The following is a 16,270-nucleotide window of genomic DNA, read 5'->3' on the forward strand; positions in this document are numbered from 1 at the left end:
GAGGGAAGATAACCAAAATAAAGAAAGTTTATTATAGAAAGTGTTGTGAATTTTCCTATTTTTATAAATAGCAAGAAAACAAGTTTGGTGATCCAATTTTTTCTTTTTCTAATCTGAAAGCATGTTATCAGAGCTATCTTCTCACATTTTATTTTAAAATTCTATGGTGTATTTTTCTTTTATCACACAAAATTAGATTTTCCATGCATAATCTATACAAAATCTGACAATGTTGCACAACCTGAAGCCACCTTAAGTTATGAAGGTATATTGTATTGCATGCCCTTAATCCTGCTTGTTCTCAGACAGGAATTAGAAAATTCTGTTGATGATTTTCTTGCAAATTGTCACACTCACATTACCCTGTTCAGACAATAATGAATTTAGTCCTGCTAAGCCCTTTCTATTTACAGCAGTTCTCAAATGAGAAAGTTTTAGATTTGTTTTGGCTGCTTTCAAAGCCATAGCTTTTGACATGACTTTTTTTTATTTACACTTGAAAATGTTGTCAAATTACACTGATATAAAAAGCACAAATATGGATACATACATGAAAATGATAAATTTTGTACATATAAATTAAAATCACACTTTGTTGAAATCAATTTGTTCAAAATGGCGGTATCATCAATTGCATTGTGTGCCTCATAAGTTTCTCCCAAAAGTTCATGAACAAGATTGGTTTGACTGTAAGATTTGAGACCAAGGTTGACTTGTTTAAATAAATCTAAGGAATCAACAAAACAGTGTACATAAGAACAAAATTCATTCCACATGATATGGGATTTCAGACTGTTGTAAAGGACATGACAGTCAAACCGCTTAATGTTATGACCAACAAGAATTGGCTTTTTTGAAAAAGTTGACAAATATATAATAAAGTCATTCAAAGCTTGAAACTGGCTTTTGTGCATAACTATTTCCTTATTGTAAAACATTTGGTTTCCTGTAATTGCAGATGCTTCAGGAGACATGGGTTTGTTAGGAATGACATAAGTGTTGAATTTCTTTACATCTGAGCATGCAGCAATGTGGACAATATCTGATGTTCTGCCTGTTAAAATTAGGAATAACAAAGTTTTTAAGTGTACATTTGAATTAATAACATGTGCAATAAAACAAGCATCTATATGTTCTTGATACTATAAAATGTTTACTGAACTAGTACAACAAAAGTATCCTGTATAATCTATGCTTTTTGTATTCCTAATATAAGAAATAGAATCTCAGAAAATCAAAATTCTTTTTTCACTCAACCAGTAAAACACAATATATGTTTGGAAAAACACACATATTTTGTTTTGCAATTTTCAGAATTAAAACATAGATATAATATTTTTTGGGATAACTTGAACAACTTTTTTTTGGGGATGGCGGGGGTGGAAGTCCCCAGGCAATGGCCCTCTGTAATACAATGGTTGGTGCGTTAACCTTCGACAAAGCAGGGTCAATTCTATCATAATCATAACTTTTGGGCAAAAATCATTTTACAGGAAAATATGACAATTACAAATTGTTATGTTCTGTTTTCTAACTTTGAACATTATTTTGTCATGACGTTTTTGTCGAGCCTGCGACTTTTGTCGCAGAAAGCTCGACATAGGGAGAGTGATCCGGCGGCGGCGGCGGCGTTAGCTTACTTCTTAAAAGCTTTATATTTTAGAAGCTAAAAGACCTGGATGCTTCTTACTTTGTATATAGATGCCTTGTTTCCGTCTGTCATATGTCCATTGTGACCTCATTTGCATGGTTCAGTAACTACTTGAAAAAAAAGTCAACTTTTTTTGTAATGTTAATTTCTTTCTTATTATGAGTAATAATGGATAACTATATTTAGTATGTGCGTACCTTGCAAGATCCTCATGCCCGACAGACAATTTTCATTTGACCTCAACCTCATTTCATGGATCGGTGAACAATGTTAAGTTTTCGTGGTCAAGTCCATATATCAGATACTATAAGCAGTAGGTCTACTTTATTTGGTATATGGAATGATTGTAAGGTGTACATGTCCAACTGGTAGGTGTCATCTGACCTTGACCTCATTTTCATGGTTCAGTGGTCAAAGTTAAGTTTTTGAGTTTTGGTCTTTTTTTCTAATACTATATGCAATAGGTCTACTATATTTGGTGTATGGAAATATTTTATGATGTACATGTCAGTCTCGAAGGTTTTATTTGACCTTGACCTCATTTTCACGATTCATTTCTCAGTGTTAAGTTTTTATACGACCACAAAAATTTTTGCGATCGTATATTGGTATGACGTTGTCGTCGTCGTCTGGCGTCGTTGTCGTCGTCCAAAGATACATTGGTTTTTGCACTATAACTTTAGTTTAGGTGAATGGATCTCTATGAAATTTTACAATAAGGTTAAATGCCACAAAAGGAAGGGTGAGATTGTTTTTTGGGGTTATGATACCAACAGTTAAGAAATTAGGGGCCAAAAATAAGCATTTTCTAGTTTCCAGACAATAACTTGTGGAACGGTGTATGGATCTCTCTGAAATTATACCACAAGTTTCCATACCACAAAGGGATGGTTAGGATTTGCTTCGGGGGGTTATGGCTCAAGCCGTTTAGGAATTAGGGGCAAAAAAGGAGAAAAACAAGGTTGTCCTGGTTAATGGACAAATACTTTAGTACAAAACATAATTTAAACGGTGTAAGGGAGATAAATCAAATACATCATTTGAATTACCTCCCTTACACTGTTTTTAAATTATGTATAAAGTAATGGTTAATGAACAATTAAGACAATTTAAAACAGTGTAAGGGAGGTAATCCAAATACAACGTTTTGATTACTTCCCTTACACTGCTTTTAAATTATGTTTAAAGAAATGCATATTTATAAAGGAAGACCAGTAAAAATATCTGCAAATGTTCCATCTTTTTTTTTACAATTTGACACCATATTTTAAATTCTATTATAAAATAGATTAAGTTAGCACTATGGTAAATTTCAATGGGTAATTACGGTTGCAAACTCCATTGGAAATATAATTTAAATTGAGATTATGACCATATTTTGAGGGAAAGAATTTTTTAGGGGAAAAAGGGGGGGGGGGGGGGTTAAAAAAAATTGTGGGGGGTCAATTTTTACTTATTTCAGATTTCAGAAATTAAAAAGAATTATTCTTCAAATATTTTTTTTTTTCAAATTTCAAATATTGAAAAATTTCAAGAAGTAATCTTTAATTGCACAGTATGGCACATTAGATTTGTAAAATCTCTGACCACATTTATTTATTTGTTATGCCGAATCTGACCGTGTATTTAGATTTTTAATTTTGGGTCCAGTTTTCAATTGGTCTACATTAAGGTCCAAAGCGCAGCGAGGTTAAGGCACATTGAAGAAAAATCAATTAATTTTGGCCATAATTTGTATCTGCAAAAAACACGCTTGTTATCACCTATAACTTGGTTAAAAGTATATGCCAATGTCTTTATTTCCAAAAAAACATACATGTAAACAGTTTTATTACATTGTAAGGTCTTGCAGTAAAGTGAAAGTAGTCACGTGACCACTAATCCAAAAACAACCTTAGCGATCACAAAAGTGAAAAGTGCAGGTTGAAGATAACCACGTACAAACGCCAACCAAGGAATTCTAGACACTACTAGGTACACTTTATATAAAAACTGCTGTTACAAGTTCAATATTTACCTTTAAATTGAAAATCGACAACTTTTACGAGTAAAATGGCATAAAAAGGCAAAAAAATACTATCCCGATGGCGCTAGAAAAATGATCCACAACTATTTTGATTTGTAACAGCACTTTTTATAAACTGCAACATCTCCTGAATCTATACATGTCTGAAATTAAGAGGTACTCATTGATCTTCAACCTGCACTTTTCGTATAAAAAATAGTTGTTGATTGTTTTTAGTTTCCAAGATAAAATACAAACGCACAAAAGACGGAGAAAAGCAAAGACGGAATAAGACCCGGAAACGGGGAAGTTGGGAGTATAAAACTTTATTATTACCATCGATGAAACATTCGTTTTTTTCTTTATAATTTGCAATTAATTTCTATAAAAATAAAATATTTGAAGATATGCCCAAGTTATCCAGTTTTCTTGGAAGATTCAAATATATATACGAGGTCGTACAAGCTAGATAACAGAGATAAAAATTACCCGAGAACTGGTTGGCGAACAAAAATAATAAGATAAATATCCTAGCACTACCCCTCCTACACAGTATGTGTTCCACAAATTTTGTATACCAATGTATTAATTGCCAAGTATTTTCATGTTGAAACCTCTGGTGTATCATCGCAAATGGCAGAGGCGGATTCAGGTGGGCTCGGGTCCCCTTGTGGATCAACCATTATATGGTTAATACATACACTTTTTACATGTCCCACTCCAAACGTCGCTTAGTGTTGGGGGACCCGGAGTCCCCACTTTTTTTCAAAATCCGGAATCCACATCTGATCAGGGGGTCCTAGTGTAGTTCTCATTTTGCAAATGCAAGTTCATTATAAAAATTAAAAGCATACTAGGTCTCTCCTAGTACATCAAATTTGGGTCCCGGTAAAGTGAGAAACGGAACAGAAACGAAACAGAGCGAAACGAAACGAAACAGAGCGAAACGAAACGAAACATGGCGAAACGAAACGAAACACAGCGAAACGAAACGAAACATGTATATTGAGAAACGAAACACAACGAAACGAAACAAAATCTGTATTTTGAGGAACGACCTATAGAAAATCTTCCTGACGAGATATGTGCATAGCCGAAGACACCGAATATTCCATTCAACTTTGAAAAAATTACTCGTCATTTACATTGGTATCTTCGTGCATTAGTTGCAATTAGTCAACTTGTTTTGTTAAATGTGAGGCTTAGGTGCGTCAGCTATGCTACAGAGCCTGTTCTAATATCAAGGCTTCTTGTCACGTGCAACAATGAGGGAACATTGAAATTAGAATAGCTGTTACTGGGGATCGTCTGAATATCAGCCTCAAACAAAATTGGCCATTCTTACCTTTGTGACTAGGATTTTTATGTACCGCCTACGGTAGTGGGGCATAATCTTTTCTGGTCTGTGCTGCCGTCCGTCAGTCCGTTCGTCCGATACTAGGTTTATTCTGTTTGTTAAGATAGATTAAATTACAATGGAGTTGTGTTCATGTCAACTTGAATCTACACATGTTCATTATGACATGTTCTTTTTGAAATGTATGCCAAATTAGGAATTTGAACCATAATTTGCGATTCAATGAACATGAAAATTTGATATTTTAAGCGAGTCATACTGTCCTATGGATACTTAACACATGACATGAGTAAAATCTCTTTGTTCTTACTGTGCTATAATCTGGATAATGCACAGCAAATGTGTGCATTTACTACCTCAGATATACTGCACAGTTCAAAAGTACTCTTACCTTTTAGGGCGGACCCTCGATTTTGAAAGGAGTGTAATTCCATATAAAATTTTAAAAATACCACCGAGTGTACATGTAGAGAATATAAAAAAGAAGATGTGATATGATTGCCAATGAGTCAACTCTCCACAAGTGACCAAATGACATTGTAATTAACAACTATAGGTCACCGTACGGCCTTCAACAATAAGCAAAGCCCATATCGCATAGTCAGCTATAAAAGGCCCCAAAATGACGTACAAATATAAAACAATTCAAACGAGAAAACTAACGGCCTAATTTATATACAAAAAATGAACGAAAAACAAATATGTAACACGTCAACAATTGACAACCACTGAATTACAGGCTCCTGACTTGGGACAGGCACATTCATACAGAATGTGGCGGGGTTTAACATGTTAGCGGGATCCCCCTAACCTTGGACAGTGGTGTAACAGTACAACATAGGAACGAACTATAGAAATCAGTTGAAAAAGGCTTAACTCATCAGATAGATACAAATAACATACATCTAACAAAAACAAAGAGTGGACGTGGCCGGGTACTTGTATATCCCAACAACAAAAAGACACTAAGTACTGATCTGAGAGTACTCGAAGTTACTGACAGCTAGTTCAAAGCCACTAACAAGTAATAAAAAAATCATGCATCTAAGACTAAATTATCAATCTGTACGCATCCAACATCCAATGGATTTAGTGTACAGACGTCATAAACAGTAGAGGAAAAACACGACCTTGTGTAATGCCAAGATACAGGTATCGACAGATTGTAGATCCATGAATGTGTATATGAATTATATAACAATAATATTTAGTTTGCTTTTAATTTACTGACAACAAAATCAATATTGATACCAATAAAACAATTTTCAATGATCTAATTACAGTGTTGAAATGGTAACCTTTTAGAATTAGTTTATTTCACGGATCGACAAGTTTACCAGGATCGTTTCTAAATTCCGTGCACGGTAAACAACATTTCCATAAAAAATAGGATGTGCTATCCCATTTGAACTTCAAAACCAAATCTTTATATCTATGGAAGAATTTAGTAAAGGTTTTAAGTAATTTGTGGTGACGAACCCTGGCTTAATAATTTACCAGTAATACATAGATTACGTTCGTTAAAATCAAAAAACGTCACAACAGACACGGACATAGCGAACGAGTTGTGAAATTCAAACACCATAAGATGGTGCCAATGGAACATCACCATCCAAAAGGGGAAAAATAACAATCGGGAACGAAAAATCGTCCCTTTTGTCGTAAATTTCGGCAGTATATTTAGAAAATTCTTGATTTTTTAACGAAATAGTATCATCAAGATAAAGGTAAGTGTTGTTGAATTTATCAGTTAAATGCAATTTTGACGGGTCTTTACTTAGTGTGGTCATAAACTATGATTCATAACAGTACAAAAACAAGTCTTCTATTAAAGGGGCGCAATTAGTGCCCATTGGAATACCTACAACCTGTCGATAACATTTGTTGCCAAAACGTACATGAATATTATCAAGGGGAAATTAACAGCTTCAATCATCTCATCCCACCTCCAGTAAGTATATCTAGCATAATTACCTTTCACATTAGAGAAGAAGGCTTTAAATGAATTGCAGCAAATATATTTGCATTCAGATTGACCAAACGACCATTTAATTAGAGTAGAAAAGTCAAAACTGTCAACAGAATCCAACAGACCATCAAAATCATCTGGTTTATTTAAATCATCCAATTTTTTTCACTCCAAAATAGACGATTTTATGCTAAAACATGATATGTTTTTCACTCAAAGGGTGGGACATAAAATATTTTATAATATTTTGTGTACAATGTACATCTGAAATCAGTGTTTCCCAGTCAAACCAGATAATAATAAATTTTTTTGTAATTTCTGCCGAAAAAGAAATGAACTTTAGAATATCCAAATAAATAAAATCTGATTTTGATTATAGTTTCGTGCTCAATGGAATTAATTACGACTATTTAGATATGTATGCCTTTTAAGTTTTGGGATCGAATTGAATGAGGAACATATTCAAGTTTGTATCAAAGCAGGTTTGGGGGATAAGCTACAGATCAATCGGATTTTGTTTAGAAGCGACATGTCTTTAAAATTTATACAGTAAAATAAATGGAGGGAGGGGAAGTTAAAGATTGAAAGTGTAACATTATTTTCTGTTTACATATTAATATTTTTAATTTAGGTACATCTCCACATGGGAAGGTCGACTATTCATATGTATTATATATTAATAGAAACAAGTGTCTGTGTACATCTCTCTTTGGTTCATCTTCCTAGAATTATTGAGGGAATGAAAGACAATTAATCTATACACAATAACCAGTTTAGTTATGATTTTTCATGCACCGATTCTAAAGTACACTCAACGGAACTAAAACTGTATGAAATGTAGGTTACACGTCAATAAGACAGCAACCAAACGACAAGAACAAACTAAGGACATCTAGAAGGCAACATATAGTATAATTTCAACAATAGATAGGTATCTACACAACATGTCCATTTCTAATTCGTCACTATAACATTTTCTAGTTTGTATTCGTTTCTTCTTTGTTTTTAAGTTTCAAAGATTTTTTATTATGGCAGTCCATGACCATGATGACATTCTTCTTCTTTCATTTTGTTGCAAATCATACAAAACATAATCTCGTTTAATACAAGTTCAATTCATATTAACCTTTTAAACTACTTACAACAGGTACCATCGACTTCAACTGTATGGAGATGCCGTATGTACTTCGTAGCTTATCTTTTGAAAATGTGGTAGATACTATACATATAGTAACACGTGTCTGTCAAGATAAATGGCGAATAACAAAACACAATATTCGGTACCGTAAGTTTAAAAAAGAAAGTAGAACATGACGAGTCGAACATACAATGTTGTATGAATAAAAGGAGAAAGGTGATTGTGCTCCAGTACCACTTTAGATCACAAGGTCACGATTAAAAACTGCCTCGGGTCACCAGGTCACTTTTAAGCAAACTATTCGGTTCTAAACTGATTTGATTCTCGGTTTAAACATTTTAAAGGTCACATGTACTTTCAAAAGAGACGTCAGGTCGCAACGTGGTCAATCCCCCCCCCCCTTTGACGTCCCAGGTCGGACTTGACAATGTTCAGTGTAGCCACATATAGGGTGAATGCATCCAACTTGGACATTTGGATCCTACTACCTAAAGTTATGTATGGCAAAGTGTCCATACCATTTACATATTTTAGCTATGGTTATTTCACTTGGGATACGTACATGTAAGTGTTTCATTCATGAATCAAATACTTTCTTGGCACAAACTCATAAACAATAAATGATAAAAACCTATTGCAGATTATTGCATATACAATGATATTCACAGACGTGATCGAATGAAAAGTTATACATACTAATATATCATAATATTATTAATGATAACAATGTGTGGGACTATAAAGCATAGAAAAATACAAAGCACAATAGAACTGGTATGTAATGCGTTCTTTCTAGTGCGGCAATCAGTGAAGTTAATCCCAGTGTGTAATGTGTGTTCGAATAAACCGTTAATCACACGTTCTCTTTGGATTAAACGAGATATAAAAAAAAGTAGAGACAGATCCAGAGTTTAAGGAAAGGGGGAGGCATAATTGTCCAAAAAGATAAACATACCACCAATGTTGTTTTTTGACGATTTTTAAGCAAACGATTAGATGACATCAATCAAAAGGGCCCTCTAAACCCACATTGATCTTTGGCTATGTCAGGAAGATTTTCTATAGGTCGTTCCTCAAAATACAGATTTTGTTTCGTTTCGTTGTGTTTCGTTTCTCAATTTACATGTTTCGCTGTGTTTCGTTTCGTTTCGCCATGTTTCGTTTCGTTTCGCTCTGTTTCGTTTCTGTTCCGTTTCTCACTTTACTGGGACCCATCAAATTTGTATATATTGTTAATCATTATACATGTATAATTAACATATTATTAAAAAAAAGTAGCATTTTCACAAAGAACTCACCAAAATTCATGAATTCACTTGTAATAAAAAAATTTATGTTTGCTCTTCGTCATTGATAATGTGTAAATGAATTATAAATATAAACTTCCTACCTGCATATAAATATTCAGATTTTACTTGTTGAATGTCTCAAGTGAGAACTGGTATCAATTTGTAAATCATGATTGGGAGGTCTTTTTGAATTTCTTGTGATTTTTTCCCTCTGAATATTCATTTCTACCATGCAGTTACCAAGCCAGTATTATGTACAGCTTGCACTTTTTGATTTTGTCCCTAATGATTTTCTGCATTTTGTTGGACAGAAGATTCCTTTTCATCCCATCTGAAGCAATATTTTTCTTATTTCAACTTTTTTACTTGGTAAAATCATTCTGCCCTCCTTACTTATTTTTGTTTGGAATATTCAAAAGCACACAACAGCATTAACATGGGGGAAACAATTCCCTTTTCCTAGAATGAGTAACTTTTAATATAAACACTTACTACCTTTTTGGGGTAAGGATAAGCAGCCGAGACATCGAGTAACCCATCCTTAAAAATATACCTTTATCTCTCATGCTTTATGCTTGCACTATATCATGGAGCGATTAACAGACAAATATCGAATGCATTTACGACTAATTTTAATCGCATCTGTGAAAAAAACCCAGATTGGATTAGTTTCAGATACATGTACCTATGCTTCAATCAGCAACCTTGTCATATATATCATCTTAAATTCTCAACATTATAGTATACCATGAAGCTGCAAATAGTGATCTATTTTTTTCAGCCGCTCATTCACATGTTAAGTTTCTCCCTACCCGAATGCCAACAATAAAAATGGACAGCCACCGAAGAAATAGCCAGAAGTGCTAACTGACATCCAACACAAGCAATCAATTGTTTTTACATGATAAAGTGCCATATAATTTTAAGGTTCATCGTTAAACATGTTAAAATCAGAAACCATATTTCCCAAGACCTGCTGAAATTGGAAGCAACTGATTGGTAGCTATGGTAATTAAATTTTTTTTTCTGTCAAAATAAAACAAGCATTCCCCGAGTATTGCATGGCAATACATAGCAATACACAAGTCCCCTACCGGTTAAAAATTAATTGTACTGGAACAAAATGCTAACCTGATCTATAACTTGTCATGGTGTAAACTATATAACAAATATTAAATCAATATCTTCAAGCATGATGAAAAAAATTGCGGAAAACTGAATATTTGAGTGAATTTTCTAAGTCCAAGGACCATAACTCTGCACAAAATTATCAGACCGGAACAAAATTTGAACTTGATCTGTAACTTGTCATGATAAAACAATATACCAAATATCAAATCAATATCAGAAAGCACGAAGAAAAAAAGTGTGGAAAACTGATTTGCCGGACTGACGGATGGATAACAGAGTGCGGTAGGGGACTAAAAAAATTCTATGTACCGGTATATATATATATATATAATAAAATATAAATATACAGAAATGACTGACTGAATCACAATTTTTACATATACATGTAAACAATCCAAAAGTTTCAAGTGAATGAATCATGACATAGGTGACAGAGAAAAATAGTCAGCATGGAAATGAAAATATGTAAATGCTAATAAAACTACCGGGGTACATACTAGTACTGCCTACAAATATCATTGACAAGGGTACAATCAGTGGGTAATCTTAACCTGACCTAATCACAAAAAGTAAAATGACTTAATTCATGTAATTGTTAATCAAAACTTCATTGGCAATTATACCACATCTTCTTATTTTATATTAAATTCTAGCTGTATTACCAAACATGTACGCAATTTCAAAGTTAGAAAAAAACTATTTCTGTCAGTGTTGGGGATGCTGTCTAATGGCCATACATGTATACCCAACATATTTTGCTAAACAGACTAGATATAAGAATCTCTAATTAACTATGAAAATATTCCTTCACAAGTTTCCAAGTTAGGTATCCTTCAAAAAGATATAACCTGATAACTATTGAAAACTCAGAAACTTTTGCGTAAATTTATTATCAAGATAATCATGATAATTATAATTATTGAACAATGCCAGAACAAAAAATGCGAGATTAATTATTGCAGTTTCAGAAAATGCTGGATACAAATAATACCATCATTTAAATAAATTTACATGATCTTTTTGCAAAACGTATAACCAATTTCAATTTAGACAAGAAATGAAAACATTGCAAAATTTTCTGATTTCCTAGTATATAGACAAAACTAGATGCATGTATGTACATGTACATAATGGCAGCTACATGATATATATACAAGCAAAGAAAATTTCCAGATTTCTTTTTTTAAACATTCTGTGGCTGTTCCAGTGGTCTTGCTCAGTATTGAAGGCCCACCTCAATGTGACCATAAGATGAACAACAACAATTGCAATAAAAACACCTTTTCTATGCGTTTGAACTTTTTGTATACCTGTATGCTGTGTTATGAAATGAAATTGAAATGTAAGTCGTTATAAAATATGACTATTTGTTATCTGGTGGAGAGTTGTTTCATTGGCAATCGTACCACATCTTCTTAGTTTTATAATTACATGTATATCCATTAGTGGTGCATCAGTAAATTGTCTGCCTATATCTCATGTATATCTGTAGGAATGAGTCATGTTTAAATCGAATTGCTTCATCTTTCCCGTAATTGCCATAAAAATAACAAAACACTTATATAAGTCTTATTAATGAATATTTCCTTCCTCACAGTTCAACTGAAATTCATATGTCTATCTGTAGATCTCTCATTTGGTTAGGTATTGCTAAAAATATATTGCTGATTTTTCAAATATTTCATGAAAGACACGACAAATTTCATCCATGAAATAAATAATTTTTTTAAATGAAATCCATTTTGAAACTCCAATTGTAAGAAAATTCACAAATCTCCAAACTGCCTGTATTCATGGTATTTAGAATTCATTTTAACTGTGGTAAAAGCTTTTTAAGATGGTAAACATAAACTTCAATGACACATGAAAAAGAAGCTAAATTGTCCAGTTAATGTTCCTCTATCTCTCAGCATTAAAACACTAAATTCCAACTCTGACATTGGTATTGAAACAGCCAATGCTTCTGCTAAGTACTTTACATAGAATTGCTGTCTTTTTTCTACTTTTCATAGACATATTTGGTGGCTTTCTAAACATAATTTTCATCTGATCTGATCTTCCATAATGGTCATGATGTCAGTTACATGTAACTTTCTACTGCTGTCTCACTGCAGGTCATCATCCCTGAAATATGAAAATGCATATATATATGATAATTATATTAAATGAAATTTTTAACATGGGAAAAGTGATCAAAAGTTCAACTTCAACAAGTTACTGTGAAAATGCTAACAAAATAATTCCCCTGTCCTACATGTCCTAAATTTAATAATGTCTTCATTAAAGTTCATTCAACATTTGAACAAGAATTTAATTTCCTCATTAGTCGTACACATTTTAATAAGGTGCACTACTTTTATTTAATTTTAAAATTTAACACATAATACATCTTATAGGCAGCCTATTAGATGTATTATGTAATAAATTAAACAAGAATGTGTCCATAGTACATGGATGCCCCACTCGCACTATTATTTTCTATGTTTGTGAAATTGGGGTCAAAACTTTCATTTGGCATTCAAATAAGAAAGATCATATCATAGGGAACATGTGTACTGAGTTTCAAGTTGATTGGACTTCAACTTCAGCAAAAACTACCTTGACCAAAAACTTAAACCTGAAGCGTGACAGACTGACGGACGAAAGACCGGATGCACAGACCGAAAAACATAATACCCATATTATGTTTAACTACATTGAATTGTATCTCCTTTCCCAAATGTAAATTATGACATGAATAAGGCAGGGTGCTATACTGCAATATCAATATAAGTAATGCACTAAAACCACAGCTAAGAACTTTTAGCAATCAAGCTTAGTACATTTTTTAATAATATCTGTGTAAACTAGACATCATTGAGATGGGAGCTATCTCTGTGGGCCCCGCTGTGAATAACGTGTGGTAAAAAATTTGTATCTTTACCATAGGACATGTGGTTGTCATCTGAAACCAAAGTTTTTTACCTTGACCTTTGACCTAGGAAGTTGTACAAAAATTATGACACACCCTCTGGTGTTGGTTAATATACATGTCAAGTATAAAGTATGAAATCATAACGGTTCTCTAGATATAGAGCGGACACAATTTGTTACGTATGGACCGACACATGACCGATGGACAGACTGATCACTATAGGGCGACCAGCCATTCGGCGGGGCCCTAATAAAGTTTATTGTTGGTAAAGATACATGTACGTTATTAAATTCAGAAATTATTGTGTGCATTTATTATTGCCATTTTTGAAGAATGGACAAAAATGCAAGATTAATTATTGTGATTTCAGAAAAATACAGTTACAGTTATATGTATTGGATATCAGAATGTGACTTCTTATTATTTCGATACTCACAAAGTTGCCTTAAAAAAAATTGCAATAATTTCTGAATTTACACCATACAATATTCTTACATTGTACGGCAACAGAAATTTATTTGCACAAATTATAAAAGAGGAAGAAAAGCAAGGCTTGCATAGCTTTTCCTCCTATTCGTCATTTTGTTCGTAACATTTGCTTTAATGTGGACTGTAAAGAGGACACAAAATTGAGCTGTAAAATAGATTTTTTTAGTAATTTGATGACATAACTGTTTCCAACTCCAAGCAACAGAAGCAGGATACCAGTAGAATATATATATATATATATACATATTACTATATATATAATATAGCTTTATCGCTTCAGTCATTATCTGAACACCTGTATTTATATAGTAAAATGGTTGGTAATATTTAATTATGGGATTATTAATGTGTACCGATTCTTTTTGTCTTAGAAACTTGCCCTTTCTATAAGTTGTAATTAGCGTTGAACTAGCTTTCAGTAACTGCAAGTACTTTGTGCCTTTTTTTTGTGCAACATGACTTTTTATTACGTGTTGATCTGACAGGTTAATTGTCAAGCCTATTTCAATAACTTTTACAGTTTGTTCTTATGTTGTACTGTGACACCACTGTTGTTGAAGACAGCAAAGCAACCTATATATAGATGCTTTCATCTACATCATTTGGTCTCTGTTGGATAGTTTTCTCATTGCAGTCATACCACATCTTCTTATCTTTATATTAATAGATTTGGTCTTCTAACTAGTAGTAGGAAAAGATTTTAGTGCAGATTGATTTGATATACCAAAACAAGGGATAACCAGTTTTAATAGCCAGCAAAAAGAAAAAATACAACAATTTACCTGTCTAATAATAAAGCTTTTCAAATTCAAACCATTACTTTATAGTTCATCAAAGCTGGAATAGCATTCTGTTTCTTATATTTGACAGGTCAGCTAAAAATAAGAGAAAGTAATTTTTTTAATACAAATACAGATGCTTTTTTTAAAATAAGGAGCAGATTAATTACAATGAATCATCATTATCATAACGTAACACGATACATAAATAAATATAACATATCAAATAAAGAAATTACGTCTGCCACCCAACCCCGAATTGATATCTGGATTTCCTTCATATTTCCTTCATAGAAATAATGCCCATTTTTTCTTTGATTTCTAGAAGAATTGCTTCATCATATTTAAAATAAAGAGCTGCGCCATGAGCACATGATATGCCTGTTGTCCTTTAGCTCGTCTTTATGATTAACTAGAAATACTGCTCAAAATAGCCCCCCCCCCCCCAAAAAAAAAAAAAGCACACAAAAAAACATGCACACACCAGCACACAGAGGCACAAATCATGAATAATTTTTAAGAATAAAATCCCATAACTCGAAAAAGTAAAATCTTAAATATATAAAAATTGTGTGGGAGCTTATGTTACATTTCACCAAAGTTTCATGAAAATTTGTTAAAGCATTTTTGAGTTAATGTCCGACATGTTGATGACTGACGGACAGACGGACAACGGTATACCATAATACGCCCCGTAAACGGGCGTATAAAAATGTGAGGTTAATTATAATTGCGATATTCATCGGATTAATCGCAATTCTTCTGAATTTATAGTACAATAATTTACTGCCTTGTCAATGTCTGTTGTAACTGTATATAACATAAGCCGAGGGTACCCAAATTGCACCTATTTTGACAGTTTTTTCACATACATTTTTTTAAGATCCAGACAAAAGTTTCCATTCTGTGTTTATTTTGTAGATGTATCCTTATTTACTATTTAGTTCCACCAATTTAATTTTGAATCCATATTGAATCATAGAAAAATGGGTTTAAACCGACCTCCAAACAATCCATGATTCTGTAATGAGGAGTACCCAAAATGCATCCATGCTTTAATTCCTATCCTTGAAATTCGAATAACAGATGTTTTGTTTTATTTCTTATAATATTTAGAACAATTTGACATTTAAGTCCATGCTTGCTATTCAATTTTTAAGAAATTAATACTCGTATGGCATAACATATTCTATTTGCCATGTTTGCTCATTTTTAAAAGATGACTTTTTGTGGACATCGCATGCTAATGTTTCCGTAGATTTTACTTTTCAAGTGAATACTTCATCTGTTGATATATATATACTGTAAACGTTTTGTGAATATTTAAATATATTTACCTACCTGTATTAGAAAAACGTGCATAATGTCAAATACTTTAAAAAAATACAAATTGTTTAGTGCCTTAGAAAACTTGTAAGATTTGCTAAATAGGTGCAATTTGGGTACTGTGACGCAAGACATCATCAGCATGCAAGCAGTGCTCTTTTTCATTTTAATACTGATGATAACCATATCTAAAAAGAATATGTCAACGTGGGCAGTCATGAT

General features: G+C 32.8%; 1 long non-coding RNA gene across 1 annotated transcript; it reads right to left on the reverse strand.

Moving 5' to 3' along the window:
- Positions 1 to 12,098: 12,098 nt before the first annotated feature.
- On the reverse strand, positions 12,099 to 14,862 carry LOC127721177 (uncharacterized). The gene is made up of 2 exons (XR_007991065.1): positions 14,726 to 14,862; positions 12,099 to 12,664 (listed from the first exon to the last, which is right to left on the reverse strand). It is a non-coding gene; the product is annotated as an uncharacterized LOC127721177 (long non-coding RNA).
- Positions 14,863 to 16,270: the final 1,408 nt, after the last annotated feature.

This window comes from Mytilus californianus, unplaced genomic scaffold (genome assembly GCF_021869535.1).
Source record: "Mytilus californianus isolate M0D057914Y unplaced genomic scaffold, xbMytCali1.0.p SCAF_12, whole genome shotgun sequence".
Classification (NCBI taxonomy): domain Eukaryota; kingdom Metazoa; phylum Mollusca; class Bivalvia; order Mytilida; family Mytilidae; genus Mytilus; species Mytilus californianus.